Source organism: Anas platyrhynchos, chromosome 6, assembly GCF_047663525.1.
Source record: "Anas platyrhynchos isolate ZD024472 breed Pekin duck chromosome 6, IASCAAS_PekinDuck_T2T, whole genome shotgun sequence".
NCBI classification, from domain to species: Eukaryota; Metazoa; Chordata; class Aves; order Anseriformes; family Anatidae; genus Anas; species Anas platyrhynchos.
The window spans coordinates 4,780,230-4,797,900 of record NC_092592.1 but is presented as its reverse complement, the minus strand read 5'-3'; the positions used below and the strand labels follow the sequence as shown (position 1 = coordinate 4,797,900).

The window sequence follows — 17,671 nt, the reverse complement described above, 5'->3', positions numbered from 1 at the left end:
TTTATCAGCACTGCCAGCAAGGGTTTTATTGAATAAATAATTTTTGCTTTCTCCCTGTTACTATAGTAGTTTAATCTGTCTTTTTTTGTCTTATTTTATGGAATATTTATTGCTAAATTTCTGTCATACCTTGTCAGAGCTTGCATCTAAACTTAATACGATAGCTTCATCCCTTGAATTACCCCATCAAAATCAATATGCATTTATACTTCACCAAAAAATAAGCCAATATGTTCTAAATAAAGGCTCCACACAAATATTTAACCCTCCCACCCCCAAACTAGCAGATTCTTCTGAGGTGCTCTGCACCCTGTGAATTCAACAAACATCCGTTCAACAGCAAGCAGAGGTGAGCAAAAGACCAAGCATCTTCCCCAAATCTCCTACTGCTAAAATGAAAGCTGTTGTTTTAGTCAAGCCTCTGAAGAGAACGCAGACGTGGCTGCAGGTGTCAGGTCTCCCATGTCCCAGCACTGATTTGTGACAAAGCCTGCCCCAAAATGCCACACATGCCGAGCCTGATGTCTGGGCCTCAATCAGCAGGATGAGCTGCACCAGCTGCTTAGCGCCAAGAGCCGCAGTCCTGCAGCCATCTCCGGATCCCCACATGAGTCCTCCCAACCCTCCCATTCAGGCTTCCACAAAGGGAATGGAAGGAGAATAAAGTTAGAGCCTGGAAGGATCCAAAGCTGTCTCTGGCTTTAGCAGAGACAGCTTACCTACCATATATATATGGTAGACAACTTGCCTATATATATATATATATATATTTTTTTTTTTTTCCCTGGTCTGTAGACTTATTCGAAATAAATACTGCAAGCCCTTCTCCCCACAATTCAGATCATATTCCTCCAGCCCTTTGATCAGTTCCCAGTCAGGCAGTGCTTTCCATTCGCTTGACCCTCCCATGCCCTTCCTCTGGTTCATGCCTTCATCTTTACATATTCCAAGCCCATCTCTCTCATGGCTAAATCCAGCATGAATCATCCAGTGTCCAACAATGCTCTGACTTGTCCTCTGAAATCCTCCTTTTCTAACACAAATAAACTCATCCGCGTGCTTTGCCCATTCTTACCAAATTATTTCTGTGCGCTTACACTTGAAAGCAGTGTGTGAAGTAAGCAAAGCACATTAGTGCTCACTCGTGACACATGCAAACAGATGTAATTCCAAGCCTCTTGCTTTTAGCCAGACACATTAAAGGTACCAGCATAGTCTCTGGTACATATGGTACCACTATACATCCTCTGAAGAAAGCATTTTGGCAGGTATGCTGCACAAATTCATGGCATAGCTGATTCATGTTTTAGGAACACAAACTCCAATTCACATAGAGAAAACCAGTTCAAGAACAGTGGGAGAACAGCAGGAATTCTGACAGCTTGACACTGGTGTGGTGGCACATACAAAGTAATAACATTTAAGTTAAAACCACAAAAAGGGAAGTCAATAAATGAGTCTTCACTAGCCTTAGACTGACTCCATCACTATTTCTGGACCTGCCTCTGCAAGATTAAATGTAATGGCTGAGATCCAGCAAGCTGCTAAAAGCCAGGCTCTACTGAAGGGGATCCTTCTGATGGAGATAACCATCAGTCGACATCTTAAACTCTAGCTCCAATATCCTGTATACAACTGGTTAAAGAGTTTCTAAATTGCTTTTACAATAGGCAATGAATATTTCTAACCACCTTTGCAATCAGCAGATAGGTAAATAGAAATGCACCTAGTGAAACACCCCGTATTTTAGTTTAGAGCTCAATTTCTTTGATTGACTTTTCCTCCAGGAGAAGAGACCCTGGGCTGAGCCAAGAGCTCTTACCTGAATACTGTATTTTCAAAGGCAATAAACAGCACAGTGATGAAAGTTAACTTAGTGTCTTTTTCAGTGAAACCTAAGTGTCACGTAGGTTTTTGAGTATACTTCTAAAGACACAGAAGCTGCTCTATTCTCGTGTTTTTTTTCTTTTCAGCAGAGAAACAGAGCTGAAGGTCCAGCATGTAGATGGAGTGCAGAAAGCCCAAAGAGAAGCAGGCAGGCTGCAGAAACACAGCTTGACAAAGCCAAGACAACCAGGTAGAAAAGCAAATAGTTTCAAGGTCTTGTGTGTAGGGGAATAAAAGGGTTCTAAGTCATTGAGGTCCCAGCTTGGCATCAAAATCTGCACGAGTCAGCACTTGAGAAAGAGCAAGGATAAAGCAGAGAAATTACTGTTGGGAACAGATGCCTACCAACAAGCCACTAACATGTACTTTATAAGCTCTGGTGAATGGGGATAAATACTCACTTCAATGAATTATAAATGCTGCAAGACCTGGAACATTCATCATGCTAACCAGGCTGTTGTTTTACAAAATAACACCCGGCCCTTGTGGTATTTCACAACAGGGCAAGAGCTGCTTTATCCCTCTTGAACAGGTAGCAACCACCTGATCAAACCCCTCAATGCAGAAAGCCCTGAAACATGGCTAATGCTGCTGTAAAGCTTCTGCACTGAGGGAATACCATGGTGCCAGGTGAAGGGACGGAGCTGAGGCTAATCCCCACATGGCGTGGAGGTGCCTGCAGCAAACATCGAATGCTGGGATGGACATGGAGATGCCAGCACTGAATTTCTCCCCAAGGGGAGATGGATCTGCTCCACTCACATGAAGAAGCCTCCAGCCTGTCTCAGGCTTCATTTTCTATATAATCCAACCTTTCCCAGTCTACACCAGTAAGGGGGGACAATGTTCTCCTCCGCAAAGCACAGAGGTCTGTGGGGAGCCTGCTGTGCAGAGTGCCAGACAAACAAATGGCCCAAGCCCTCGTGTCTGCATCAGGAACCAGTTCCGTGCTCTAACAGAAAGCTTCCTCCTCAGAAAAGAAGTGATAAAACCTTTGTGTCCTGGGGTTTCTGCTTTCTGGGAAGTGCAACACATCCATACTTCAAGACTGAAAGTTTCTGTAAGAAAACAGAAAGCTCAGATTCTTTGTTAATGCTTCTAGCTTTGGTTTTGCTTTCTGTCCCATACTTCATGTAATTCCTGTGAACATTTAAATACTCTTGTTCTTCAGTGGTGAGAGAGGAGCTATGGACACAAGGCTTCCATGTTTTCAGGGTTCCCGAGTCTATCCCATGAAGCAGAACTCGGAGCTCAAAGCCACCGGATTATATTTACAGAAACGGTGCGTGAGGAAAGGAAAAAGCTAAGCTAAAAAAAGAGAAAGCCCTCACTAGCTTTCTCAGGGAACAAAGAACTGGTCCTAAACAAAAACATTTTAATAGGAAACCAACCTGAATTACACATAAGTGAGAGAAATAGTCATGTACTTACTACATACACTCATTTGTCCACTGAATTTACTTCATGTGTACCTAGGCAGGCCCGGCAGGAGCTGGGCAAAGAGCAAACAGGCCGAGAGAGCCAGCCCAATGAGCGTTTCGAAGGCACTGGAGCATTTCTCGACTGCCCTCAGCCAGCGCTGTGGCAGCGGAGCCCTGCCAGCATTTCAGAGCAGCCCACTTTTGAACCTTTCAGCCTTTATTACCCCTCTTTTTCCTTGGCAGTTCTGCATAATACCAAATTGTTAATTCCTGAATCCTTGCTCAGACAACGGTCAGCTTCTCTTCTCTTGTATAGTATCAAAGGCTTTCAGGATCAGGAACATGATGTCCCCTCATCCCTTTTTAAAAACAACAACAACAAAACTGGGAATTCATAAAAAATCTATGATTAATAAAAGAGATATTTTTTAGACCTTAAGAAGCTAAACTGATAGGTTTTTTTCTTGTTTAATTGTTTTTTTTTTTATAACTAACACAGAAAACCTTTGTAACAAGAAGACCTGTGCAATCATCTGCTTGTCTTTGTACTTTTGTTTCCTCACCAAAAACTAACACAGATTTTTCTCCTCTCATAGTTCAAAGGGATCATTGGATTCATCTAAATAATATCAGAAAGGGAAAGATCTCACCTGCAGGAGCCATAGCCTGTCTGGGCAACCCTTTATCTTTATTTTCTCTTGTCACAGAGCACCAGGTCATGCTAGGCAGGCTGGAAAGCACAGGTTTAAACAGCACTTTTCCTGCATTAGGCACCCGGTTTGTGGCTTCTGAGCCAAATGAAAGAGCAGTTTTAAAAGGGTTCTGGGCCAGCCCATGCATCGGTAATGCAGTTTCACTCTGAGGAGGTTTAACTAGAAGGATACAACTCAATAAACAGAGTTGGCTCTACTTACACCTATAAGCAGTAGGCTTCAGCTAGCAGCTAGGCTGACTTAACGTTTAAGGTGGATTACAAGCAATTCAGACAGTGCAGACAGAGCAGCTGACTTGATATTAGGAACAGCAAGAATTTTATCATCTGAATCAGGATTGAGTAGTGAACACCAATCCTTAAGCTCTCCATTACCATCCATGCTACCAGCACTCCCACTACTCCCGGGATTAATATTTACAGCAAAATCCTGAGCACATCCTGGGATACTAAATTTACACTACCAGGATGCAACCACACACATCAGGTCTCTCAGAAAATTGTTCCTCAAACATACATGAAAGCTACTTGGTGCCTCCAAGTGAGATGCAGATACGGTGAATACCTCCCGTACACTGAACACGTTGAAGTCTAGGTATCAGTCAAAGAGTTGGAGTCAACATCAAGAGTCAACATCAACATCAAGAGTTGGATCAACATCAGTCGGAGTTTCACTTCAACTCTTGCAGTAATTCTCCAAATTTTCTCCAAATAAAAGAGAGAAGATGTAAATAAATGATATTAAATAAATAAATAAATCCCTAAAGAAGGCCAGTTTCTATGCAACAACACTACATATCAGAGCCAGACCTTAACCCATGTCACGCAGTACTCTGTGTCTAAATGGCCTTCATGCCCAGTTAGGTTAAAATCAACCTCAACATACAAAGAAGCTTGAATATTTTGTAAGATATCTTTCCCAACCTAAATTAACACAAGTTCTGGAAGCCATCCTTTTCTTTAAAGTCTTCCTCTGCGTGCCAACCAGCAAAGCAGATCCCCAGTTTGCCTGGTAATCACAGCTTTTATAATTTTTTTTTTTACTTTTTTTTTGGTGTTGTTGTTGTCAGTTTGACTTAAAGCCTAGCAGAAATCCCAGCACCAAGGGGAAAAATATTTAATTAGTGGGATTCATCAGGTGAGACACTGGTCAGCCCCTCCAGTGTCCTCTATGTACACCACAGGACTTGTATGTGAGGAACAGCCCATGGTTGAGGCAGGCTGTGCTGGGAAAAAGGAAACTTTTTCCCGGCCTCATGAAGCCCTCCATCCCTTGCAGAACACCTGCAGCCCAGCTCTGACTGGGGAAACACCCCTGTAATTAAACCTCTCTTGAGAAGCAAATGGATTTTTCTGAGACCAGCCTTGAACACCGACAGAACTAGGAACAGCAAGGTATTAGTCCCATAACTGTCTTTTTGTGTTCTCCTAGTGTCACTGAGCTCTCTGTGTGTGAAACCACAAGTCCTCACCGAGCAAAACCTCAGCTGAAACAAGACCCAAGGGAAAGAAGAGCTTGTCTGAGCAGCTGCAAAAAGCTCTCAGCATCACCCGATGCCACCCCTCTCAGAAAAGTTATTTGTGCACTTAATTTCCTTTGCCAGCTGCTAAGCAAATGTAGCATCACACACTGCATTGCTTTCTCCTCGTCTTTGTCCTTCTTTCTAATATAACATCATGGCTGGAACAAGAGGAGAAAGTCTGAAATCTGAATTTCTGCACCTTGTCCTTTCCGGAGGCGTTTCTATCACAGCGCCGCATTGTGCATGGGAACGACTCACAGCTCATAAACTCAAAATGCTGCACTAATCGGAGGAAAAAAATCACCTTTCTTACTTCCCAGGTCTTTCCATCCTCAGCGCAGAGAAAGCCCAGGCTTTGCAACTTCAGACAGCTGGGGGAAGGCTTTGGTCCACCAGCCTTATTTTGGCAACCACCAGCTTCATTCAGGGCTTCTGTTCCTGACCACCACCAAAACCTACGGAGCTTTTAAAGCCTGCCAAGTGTTGACACAGGCTGTGAGGAGAAACCTTGACACTAGAGACCAACCCGATGGTTAAGCTTCAGAAAACCTCATTTTCCTCCAACTGGATGCCTTTGACTTCTGTGTTTGCACTGAGAACATTTGAAAGAGGTGGAAAATAGATTTAATGTTTGGAGTGCTACGTAACCCACGTCAGCTGTGGCGCAGAGAGGCCAAAATCCTCTAAAAGGTCACGTAAGGGGAACAGAAATACAAAGGTAGCTTTGAGATGAGGAGCTTCACCCTCTGCAGCCAAAAGCTCTATTAACAAGCCTCAGGTTTGCACCGCATAAACCAGTGAGGATAACATAGGCTTGATGACAGTTCTGAATGTACAATCCATCTCCCCCAAGGTGTATTTTTTAAATACGTCTGAGTGCGTTATTTTGCTGGCTGTTCAAAAAATACTCACAGAATCTCAGCAAAACTCCAAACGTAAGAAGCTTTCAGAATACTTTTGTTTCTGTTCTGGACTTTCTGCTCTAATTTTTTTTTTCCAAGTCTAAAATGACCACAGCAACAGTAGCAAAATACAATTTTTAAAAGTTTATTTGCTAGAAAACGTGGCAAAACCCATTTCAGGGTAATATTGGTGTAATGTACCGAATTCTTTAGGAATCATAAAACTTCTTTTTTTCTGCCTTTAGGTTGAGTCCCACTCTCACGAAACATCTAAAAATGAGGGAGCGGAAGGGTAAAATCATCCTTCTGTTGTCCTCTGCTTGCTGAGCCTGAGAATCCAGGCGTAGCCAGTGGGTCTGGTTTTTGACACTCCCTGCAAACAACAGCTTAGCACAATATTACGTCTAACAAATGGGGAATTGAAATTTGGGAAGGGCATATGACTGATGGGAATCAAGGGTTGTTACCTCATGCCTTTTAATTCAACTTCATTGCAGAGCACAGGGCTGGAAAAGCAGACGAGGGAGGCAAACACCCCAGAGGGTGCTGCTTGCTCGTGCCAACTCCTCCTGCCGTCACCTGTCAGGGACAAGGGGCACAGCCTGACCTGCAGTGGCACATCTCAGCACTGATTAGGACGTTATTAGCATCCTTCTGCCTTCCCAAATGGTTGTGAACTTCAGCAGGAAACCTGCAGATGAAACTGCAGCAGCCTGGGTTTGCAGTCTCTGATTCAGCTGGCTCTAACTGAGCTGCACTACCCTCCAGGAAATGTTCCTCTCTCTCAGAAAAGGACTACAAACTTACTTTTCCTTCTGCAAAAAATCAAACTAGCCCCTTGAATTCAAATCAGAAATCTGTGTGCGCTTGTATGCAAGTTGAAACTGCGTTGTAATAATCACAGGAGACTGTCACCTTGGTAAAAGCCTTGTGGTAGGCTTTTTATTTGTGCTGCACTGATTCGCCGTGGCTCTGTAATGGACTCTGTCAGTGATGAGAATACGTGCTCCTCAGCACATTTTGCACAGCCTGGGCATCTTCACCAGTAGTGGTGTCTCCTGCAGCTTACATTTTGCTTGTTTCCTGCACCATCAACCCCCTGATCAACACCAGGAGTAGTGCACCGAATGGGACTATTGCTGCATGGGCATTTGGGTCCAGCATACTGGAATAATACAAATTGCTGCACATGGTTGGTTTGTCTGTCCTCTGCTGCAGTTGCCTCAGCATCCTCCTGAGATAGGAGGTAAGAACCTGGTAACAACTCATTTCATTTCCAGAAACAGGCAAAAGGCAAATGCTGCAAAATAACGAGCTACAATCCAAAACATGTAGCAGCTGATATGCCAAGAGAAACCTTTTCCTTAGACTGAGAAATAGGTTGGTGGCTCACCTCCTAATACCAAGATATAAATTCATGATTTGAGAACAACGTACCGATTTCTCCAGATGAAAGGAATATAGCATGGAGTACAGTAGCAGCCCAAGAGGCACACTCACCAATTGTTTTGTTAAAGCAAACAAGTACAGCCTATGACAATTCCACTGGGTACAAAACACAATGAATAAAACATCAGTCCTACAGCAGTCCTCTGCTGCTCCTGAAACGTAAAGATGTGATACATGTTCCTAATTTGAAGTTCTTTGGTTAAAAGATTGCTTTAATTCCCTGTTTCTTTTGGAGTTTGGCACTACTATTCTGTAAATTTGAATTTCACCATGTTACATGGAGAGCTAGCAGGGAGGGGAGCATGCCACACAGGGATGGAGCTGGGGCTGGTATCCTCTTTTGCTTCCTTTTCTCCAGAATTCCCCCTGCCAGCGTCCCACAGACGTGCAAGGAACTGAGCTGGAGCCAGCCTTTCCCATACTACCTGCCAGGCAGTACCCACCAACACTGCTGAGGGTGAGGCAAGGAGAAATAAGGCAATAAAAATGTAAATTACATGGGTTAGACAGAAACTCAGGCAACTCGACATACTTGGTTTAGAGCAAAAGATAATTTCCAAACTGCAATTTCAAACTCTGACCAGAGTGCTGACTTTGTTGGCTGAAACTGCCAGCCCTGAAACACAGGTTGAGTTTTTACCATGAATTCAAAACTTTTTCATTGCCCTGTAAATATGGTTTTACGGTTGTGGTCATTTAGGAGCTCTCTAAGCTTCTCACATGAAAGGAAGAAGTCCTTGCTCTTTCTAGGACCCAGGGTACACAGCTGATCAATTCTGTTTCCATTTACACAACAGGAGTTAGACTTACAACACCAGAACAGCCAGTCTTAACAGCTCTCTTCATGGTAATGAATAACAGATAAAGAGAACCACTTGTAATTTGTGTGCCATACGTACTTGAGATTTATGTGGTCTCTCACTGAAAACAAACGTGCCTCATTGAAAAAGTCCCGAAAATGAAGCAATACTGAGGAAATGGGTATGAGGAAGGTTTAAACTTCAGTGGTATCATCTTCTTAGGCTCCCTCTTTCCTTCTCCTTCACATCAGCAGAGTCATCTGGTGAAAGAAGGTTCCTCCGTCCTCTCCCCTGTAACTGTAAGATTCGTTCAACTCTGCGTACTGCAGCCTTCTGCTCCGCCTTGGCTATAAACATTTCTCGGGTGAAGGCAAGTCCTGCTGTCACTGTCAGGTTTCTTTCCCAGCCTACCATCAAACAAATGGTCTTGAGCAACCCGGAGCGTGTTTAGGGACTCTTTTAATGCCTGTCACATTGGCTGAGCAGCAGATGCTGTCTTGAGCAGATGAAGATTTGTTGAGCTTCAAAGGTCATGCACAGTTACCTCTAAGGCTAAAGGATGTCACAGAGTATCAGCTATCAGACGGCAAGCTGGGATGATGTGGGCTCTGGGAGTCCATTAGGGTTTGTATCGATGCCCTGAGACAGCGTTTTGATTCCTAAATCAGATGTGCATGTGCATTTTTAAGGGAAAAAGTGGAGGAAGGAGCATCTCAAAAATGCATTATTTAGTTAAATGAATTATCGCTAAATAAATTTCCTGCCTTAATTTGCTCTAAAAGTAGACACAAAGCATTAGAAACCACATTTTCATTCTTGTTCCATCCACATTGTCACTGTAACGCAGTCTGACAACCGATGTTGGAGAGCCGTCAGGTTTCCTAAGCCTGGGAGGCAACTGCCTCTCGGCTCCTGAGGCACCGAGGCAAACATCTGTTTCTGTGTTTCTGCCCAGAAAACACATTAAGGCACAAACTGATGTCACCTGCTGGTGCAGGAGCCACCACAGTCCTGACCCTGGAGCCTGACCTTGTCCCTGCTGCCCCCTGAGGTCGCCTCCACAAGTAGGAGCAAACAGTGCACCAAGTCAAGAGGTGCCCAAGCTGCTGGCTGCAGCCCAACACCTTTTTATAGAGGACATCACTAGTAGAAGCCCAGAAATGCTCCTTTCTGGAGGTATAGCATCTACCTGCCTACATACATAGCAAGGACTGATGTGGAAATATAAGACGAGAAAAGAGGAGACGAAGTAGGTGGCAGTGGGCCAAAAAGAGGATTGGAAACTGTGGTGCTCTTGGAGAAAGACCACATGTAAAGATGCTCAAAGGATGAGAAAGGAAGGATGAGGGATCAGAGAAGGAAGCTCAGCCCTGCCACCACACGGGTATTTGGTATCGCAGGAGGCCACCAGAAGAGATCAACTGCAGAAGTGCTGCCAGTGGGGGACAGCTTCATTTCCTCAAGTGCAGAGAAACAGGAAAAGAGAAATAAAAGTAGATTAACAGTCAGGACAATCTTCTGAGAAGAAAGAGGAATTTCAGAAGGAGGTGAAATGGAGGACAGAGAGGATGCCAAATAGGCTGGAGAGTTCAAAGAGATGCAGATGGGGATGAAGAGGGAAAAAGGTCAAGAGAAATGTCAAAGGAGACAACTCTGGGTGAGGTAGCTCAGGGACTAAGAGAACACACAGGTGGTGCATGTGGGCAAGAGCCGTGTGTGGGGACAGGTGAAGGCAACTGGAAGAGGAGCCTTATAAAAGAGGCTTGCTCCAGAAAACATGAGAGGAGCTGATACAGACAAGATTTCTTCCCAGGAGAAATGACGGCGATAATGAAAGACAGCAAACTAGCTGTGTGAAAGTTGCTGGTGACGTGAGGCCACAGATCCACCACTGAACTGCGATGAAAAAAACAATACATCGCCTGTTGGCTGTAACAACCAATTCGCAGATAATGAAGGGGAAATGCAGGGAATTAACTGCGTGAGAAGCAATCAGAGAAAGGATACCTAGGCAACAGAGTGGAATTAATCAGTTACTCTGACTAAAAATCAGTGAACAGTTAAATCAAGTCAAATTTAAGTTAAAAATATTTTATATCAAGTCAATTGCATGGGTTGATGCCGACTCCAGAGGGAATAAAAAAATTAAGCTGCCCATTGGAAATCGTAAGCTTTAACGTGACAAAAAGAGTACGTCAATGCCTATGACAGGTCACACACATTGAATTTTGTTATTCCTCTTTTGTAGAATTCAAATCTCTATTTGAACAACTCATGTCCATGACACTTGCACCACAAACCTGTTGCCGCAGCCCAGGCTGCTTCCCAGCGCTGAGATGGCAGCGCCCTCCTGCTTCCCTGGTGGCAAAAGCTGGAGCTTTGCTCTGCTGTTAAACACCGAAACCCAAAGGTCCCCATCATCCCTATGACAGCGTGTTGACCCCGACAGCTTTGTTTTGAGGAAATGCAGCCAGCAACCAACTGCTCTTACAATGCTGTGTCACTGCACCGCAATGTTTCGCCAAAATCGCAAGCAACTTTTTATAAGGATACGGGGGTTTAATTAAATTTAAGTGAAATGCAAGAAAAATAGCCCCTCTTCTCCTCCTCCTTTCATGAGCAGCTCTGTTTCTGCCCTCTCAGAATGCCTATGAGATGAAAGAATGCCTATGGAACCATCATTTTCCTCCACAAATCTCCAAATCAGTTCCACGACCATTAAAACAGCAATGAATTCCTTGCAAAAATTGAATTGGAAGTAAACTATGCAAGTCAACATGTTTCTTTTTTTTTTTTTTTCATTTGCAACAATTTTTAATGCTTATTCATAAAAGTTATTCGTATTGTCATGAAGATCACAACTAATTTTCTAATCTGTCACCAGGAATAAAATAGCATAGCAATTGAATATGCTCAGCCACTTTTGAAGTAACCTGCGATGAAGCACATTTTCTTTTTGTAATCTGAAGCAAAGAAGAGAGTCTACTTTCCATATCCAAATGTGCTTCTTTAAATTGTCCTTGCGAACTGAATTTATTGACAGCAAAATCTTAAAAAGCATTTGATTTTCACTGAAACGGGAAATTTTGCCCATTTAGTTCACCAGTTTCTCCCAGTTTGGCAGATTCTTTAGGGTTTTTGGTATGTGACAATCAGCTCTGACTTAATGTGCGACCACTACAGCATCAAATTAAATACCACCTAGTGCAGATTTTGCTCCCTTCTTTACCTCTGTGGATTTTGTCTGTTGATAGAAAATATTATCCCCTTACCTAGATTTCTCTCATTAACCGTACAAAGAGAAAACTGAAGTTTTATCAGCCTGCACACATACAAATTTCAGGCTCCACTCCCAATTTGCCAACAACTGCTCTGGATTACACTGAATTTTAGAAGTGAATTACATTGGTGTAAGCAAAATAAAGCACCCAAAATATACTCATTACAGCAATGATGGGTAAACTTTCACTCTGAATGTGCACTGAAATATGAAAAACAGAATGCTCTGTTATTTTATATAGGAAAAAACAACTTTTATCAATGGAAGAGAACAATATAAATACTTCCAAAAGTGACAAGGCTTAGGCTTAGACAAGGAGGGCTTAGGTAATTCTAGCCAGGTCAATTTGAGTTTTGCTACAAAGCTGTTATGCAGAAAGTTTTACCAGACCTTTCCACTGCCTATGATTTATTCCAGACATTTGTCCAACAAGTAATGAAACATGAAACTAAAGTCACATTAATAATTCAGAACACGATAAAAACTTTAGATTACCAAAAGATAAAGCATACAAAGAATTAACCCTACGCCACCAACATCTTCATCTGGGTCTCATGTACTGACTAGTCATATTCTTATTTGACTGAATACATCTATTGTGTGCTTTAAAGCATTTTTTGGAGTATATCTTACTAATAGTCCTAAAAAGAAAAGCAGAATAGCACTGGGAAATATAATCTAGGTCAGATCTCTGGCACAAAACACAGCACTGCTGGTGGACAACTGACTATTTCCTCACCAGGCAGGGACAGCGTGCTGATCCAGAGACTACTTCACTGGATTTTGAACTCCAAAGCATGGCAAACTATTATCTTTTGTGGCTTCCCCTGCCAGGAATTTGGAAAATTATGAGTTGGGACTATCGCAACAGAGCCAGGATTGGCCACCATGATGCTTAATAAACCCCACTCCTCCACAGCCAAGGAAAACCTCCACCCCAGTCCAAGATTACAGCCTAAGACTGCGTGCTAGTAAAACCAGGCTCATTGTTCATGTTTCCCAGTCCCACACAGCAGGCAGGGACGGGAAGAGCAGAGTACAGCTGTTCCACCGACACCCTGATTTAGGACATCAGCATTTTCCTCTGCACCACTACCATAAATTTTCCCAGCAATGAGCTATTTCTGCACTCATCTTCCCTCTGAATTACCAATACAGTGTTATTTTTTATTTTTTTTTAATATATTATTTTTGAGATACTCAGGACTCTTACTTTTCAGCACGAACTGTTAACAGTGATTGGAGGAAGGGTGTCTGAAGGACGCAGGTCTCCAGTAAAAGTTCCCTTCATGCATTTTTTCCATTTTTTCATTTTTTCAGATGATGAACCAAAGGCAGACTAAACGGCCATTCCCAAGGAGCCCGCAGCTTAGCAAGGAATTGACTTTCAGCCTTTCCCATTTGTATCTGTGCCTTCCCAACGCACACCTGGCTTTTTACAGGGACTTCCCCCCTTTGGGATGCTCAGACAGGGGGAAAGCTGTGCTGGGATCAGGCGACCACCCAAAACTGCAGCTGTCCATTTGGACCCAACTGTGGGAAATCCAAGTAGGAAAGCTGAAGCAGCCAATCTGTGTTACTGCCCCCAAGCATATGGAGTCACGGCAGTCGCTAATATTTCATTTCTAATGCTAGGCATTTGTTATCAAAGCTGCACGCTACAGCTGAAGAGTCAAATGACTTGAACAAGGGGATCAAAGTGCTCTTTAGTGCATACAGCAGGAGCCTTTGGGGAGATGCTAATCTGACCCCGTGAGCTCTGACCCACCACCTCCCATCTGGCGTGTAAGCCTGAGGATGCCGAGCGCTTACACTCTGCGAAGGTGGCTTTCCTTCCTGTCCTCAGCGTGTCCCTGAGGTCTGAATACAAGTACTCTGCTGTTAAAGTCATTTTCAGAAAGACAGCCAACCTCATCTTCCTGCCACACTGGCAAGTCAGGTCCAAGCATTTGTAGGATTTCCTCTTGACAGAAAGCAATGTAGGAACACCCTCACTCACATTTGATGGCACGAGGAAAACTTGTAAATGCCACCCAGTGCTCTTGGCTTTGCCTGTACCTCTCCAAACCCATCATCAGCAAGGGAGAAAAAGCAACTGTGGAGAGGGCAGCACAGGACTGAATTATGCCAGACCCGATGCCTACAGCCACATCACCCTTTGGATGTGGCCACACAAGCAATTCAGGCCGCCTAAGGTTTAGGTTGCTTACAATTGTACCAGAGTACCCGAACCCTGACCCTTCTCCATGGTTACGATCACACGAAATACCGTAAGTGGAAACATTTCACAACCAACAATGAGAGCACATCTCTTACGGGGACCAGCCTGAGGCTTAAATTTCACAATTTCTGGTAGTCTCTTGTGGCAATGCTTTGAGATGACAAGTCTCATTCCTGTTCTACTGTTACAGGATCCAAACTAATATACCCCAAAACTTGTGTGCGACACTGCAGTACAGTCCTGTGTTCCTATTTCCATAATCCCCAAAGATTCCAAATGAAAGGTTAAAACTCTCAGCTGTGCTCAACTCCCTGAAAGCTTTAAGGATTAGGAACGCATTTTTTGAGTTTCAGACCTTTTCAGGGTCAGTATGAGCCATTCACATCAGCTCATCCTTGGAAACACACAAAACCAAAATCAACCCCCTTCTCATCTAACTCAACAACCTGTTACTGAACCAAAAAACTTCTCCTCCAGCAGAAGGACGTCCCATTTCCATTGAAAGGCTGCATGGGAGGATGATTTAGCCATTACCGAGCATCTGTTCCAGTGGCTGATAAGCTCACTGTTAAGAGGAAAATCTGTTTTATTGATGTTTGCTTACTTCAACATCCAGGTTATGTACTTGTTAGGAATTTGCTAGAGGAACAGGCCACCCAGTAACAGTTTGGGGTGAGCTGAACAGCTTTTCTAACTCAGGGAAGACTCTGAGTTTGCTGTACCAGGACTGCTGTTGCAAGCAGATGAAGATGCACCTGAGGGTCGCTGTGGTGCCCAAAGGGGTTGCTGAGGGAGTGCTGTCACTACAAGCATTTCAGTTTTCCTCCTGGCTACTCCAGCACTCCTGGAGAGGAGAGAGGGCTTTGGTGAGCAAGGGCTGGCATGCAGAGCTTAGGAGATGGCTTTGGTGGAGAGCACAGCAAGGATGATTCGATCAGCAGGCAGCCCTGTGGCACCCAGCACTGGCTGTGGCATTGCCTCCCCTTGCAAGCCCCAGCTGGGGGACAGGATCTGCCCCCTGCGGAGGTGGGGAGTGCCACTTTGGGCAGCTTTGCTATAAATTCTCCATTCAGAAGGACAGAAACAAGTTTTATTATTTACATTTTTAAGACATCTCAAATGCTGTTTTGCTGCGTTCTGCACAGTATGGAAATAAGGTCATTTCAATTTTACCACATCAGTAACTCCATTTCTAATGCCTTTCTCCCTTCCTCCAGCAGCGTACTCTGGTGGCTATCTATTAAGATATCCGATGCCTACTATTTCATGGATTAAGGACGAAATGGATTTCTGCTATCATAAAGACACTTTTCAATTACTATTATTACAACTGTGAGATACTGCAAATACCGCACCAATAGCGGGAAATAAGAAGTTATAACCAAACCCAAATATAACCCTGAGACCTTAATTGAATATTTGATAACATACAGGCACAAAAATGAATTCTACACAAAAGAGTACCACTTCCCAGGGAAAATAAACTCCCTGAAATAAGAAACACCTGCCAGCTGGGGTGCACTTTGAGAAGCCCCCACAGCCTGTGGAAAGGAGGAACATCCCCATGGAGACATTTGCTCTTTTGCTTAGCACAAAGCGGCGATCCGACGAACAGCTCCGTGGCTGGAGGCTCTGCAGCTGGTCCCAGCTCAACACCCCAGCTCAGAGCAGGGAGCCATGGTTCAAAGTCCAGCCCAGAACCATGCCTTGGGTGGTAGTAGATGTCTCCATGGCCTCGTTTACTCTCCTCTGGATTTTCCTAGTTAATGCCTGGCATGACTTGCTCAAGACTACAGCCTGCAAGCCAGCCTTGTTCAAAATGCCAGTAGGTGTCACTGTGGGCAACAGTATAGAAGCCGGAGGGAAATGTTTGAATCAAGGGGAAAACACCCATCAAGTTAATTAAAGTTTAATATAATTGCTAATTATATTTTTTCTGCTACTATAGATAAAGTGCATACAATGCACTTTCTACAGATAACAGGAACTTTATTAGAAGCAACTCACTTTTTCTGCTTCGTGCCATTTGAGGGTGGAGATTGGAAATCATGTAACATTTGCAAACCAGTACAGGGTTGGATTTTGTTTCTTTGGTTCCTGAAAACAAAAATGAAGCGAGTCTGGCAAGCTCCTTGCCACCAAAATGAGCCTACGTGTGTATACATGTATATGTATGTAAATAGTCATATGGGGGGTGAAGTAGGGACTTCTGGAAACTGCTGTTAGGATAAACCCATTTCACCAGACCAGAAATGGGGACGTGCACTCTCCCTGCAGGCTTCCCATCACAGCAAGCTAAAGCCCCGCAGCCTGCTTCTCCCTGCACCTGCACAAACACAGCACTGAGCAAGCACCTCACCAGCATGGAGACTACTACGTGCATCTTCAGGTGGCTGAGAGCGCTTGGGCTGTTAGAGCAACTGCTACTAGAACCTGATACCAGCCCCATCTGTGCTCCTTGCAAACCAAGGGGCTGATGCAGGAGGCAACCAAGACTGTTACAGGTGTTTGTGTGCTTTCTTTTTTTTTTTTCCTCATGTTATTCATTAAGATGTATGGTGTAATACATCAAAGCTGAAGGTAATGCTTGTGTAATTCATCAAAGCTCTATATATAGCATTAAGAGAATCAGTGGTGAAAGCATTATTTCATTAAAAGGGGAGAATGTGCTGTATGAAGCTGTACTCTGCCCGTCAAATTGGAGCAAGACGATGCTATACCTTGCTGCTGATCATAACATCACTGTGAACCAGTTCACTTTCAGAAGAGTACTATTCATCAAATGCCTGTTTAGCAACTGGAAAGAAAACACAAAATGCAGGAGCGTAAGGAAACCAAATGAAGCTGCTAGGCACGACACCAACCCATTGGCCCTGACCCATTTACAGGTAAAAAGCAAAATATAAAATGCCTAGAAAAACAGAGTCCATATGCCTCTGCCTATATGATACAAAATGCTAAAAATCAACCCTGCTGTTGCAATTCTGTTTTTTTTAAGTGCTCCTTTCCACCAAAAATACAGTTTCTGACTTTTTGGCTGATGCAAAGCACTCACAGTCTAAAGACATTGGCAGGATAGTGTCTGCTCTACAGTGCATAACCCTATCAGGCTTACAATGACTCTGGCAGGTAGCTAGAATTTTCTCCTTTCTTTCAAGCTTACTTCATGACAGATAATATTTATCCATTCTTTCCAATCTCTTCACACAAACAAATCCACTGTGCGTTTCGATAGCCAGGCACGCTGCAATGCTTCTTACAAACGGCAGCAACCTAATAGATACGGGAAGATGAAGCACATGGCTGGATCACACAGGAAACGTTTACTTGATCTTATGAGTTTCATTGTGACCTCCCTGTTGTCCCACATGCTATGAAAAATTCAAATCCATTGGCATGCCTGAAGGCTGCAAATCTGCTTATGCAAATGATAAGGTTCACTTACATCTGTTTTTCATACCTATGAAATGCTGGAA

General features: G+C 43.6%; 1 protein-coding gene across 6 annotated transcripts in view; it reads right to left on the bottom strand.

The window, feature by feature from the left end:
* Nucleotides 1-17,671, bottom strand: part of PRKG1 (protein kinase cGMP-dependent 1) — a 450,310-nt gene that overhangs the window by 136,871 nt on the left and 295,768 nt on the right. The gene's annotated exons all lie outside the window — the stretch shown is intronic.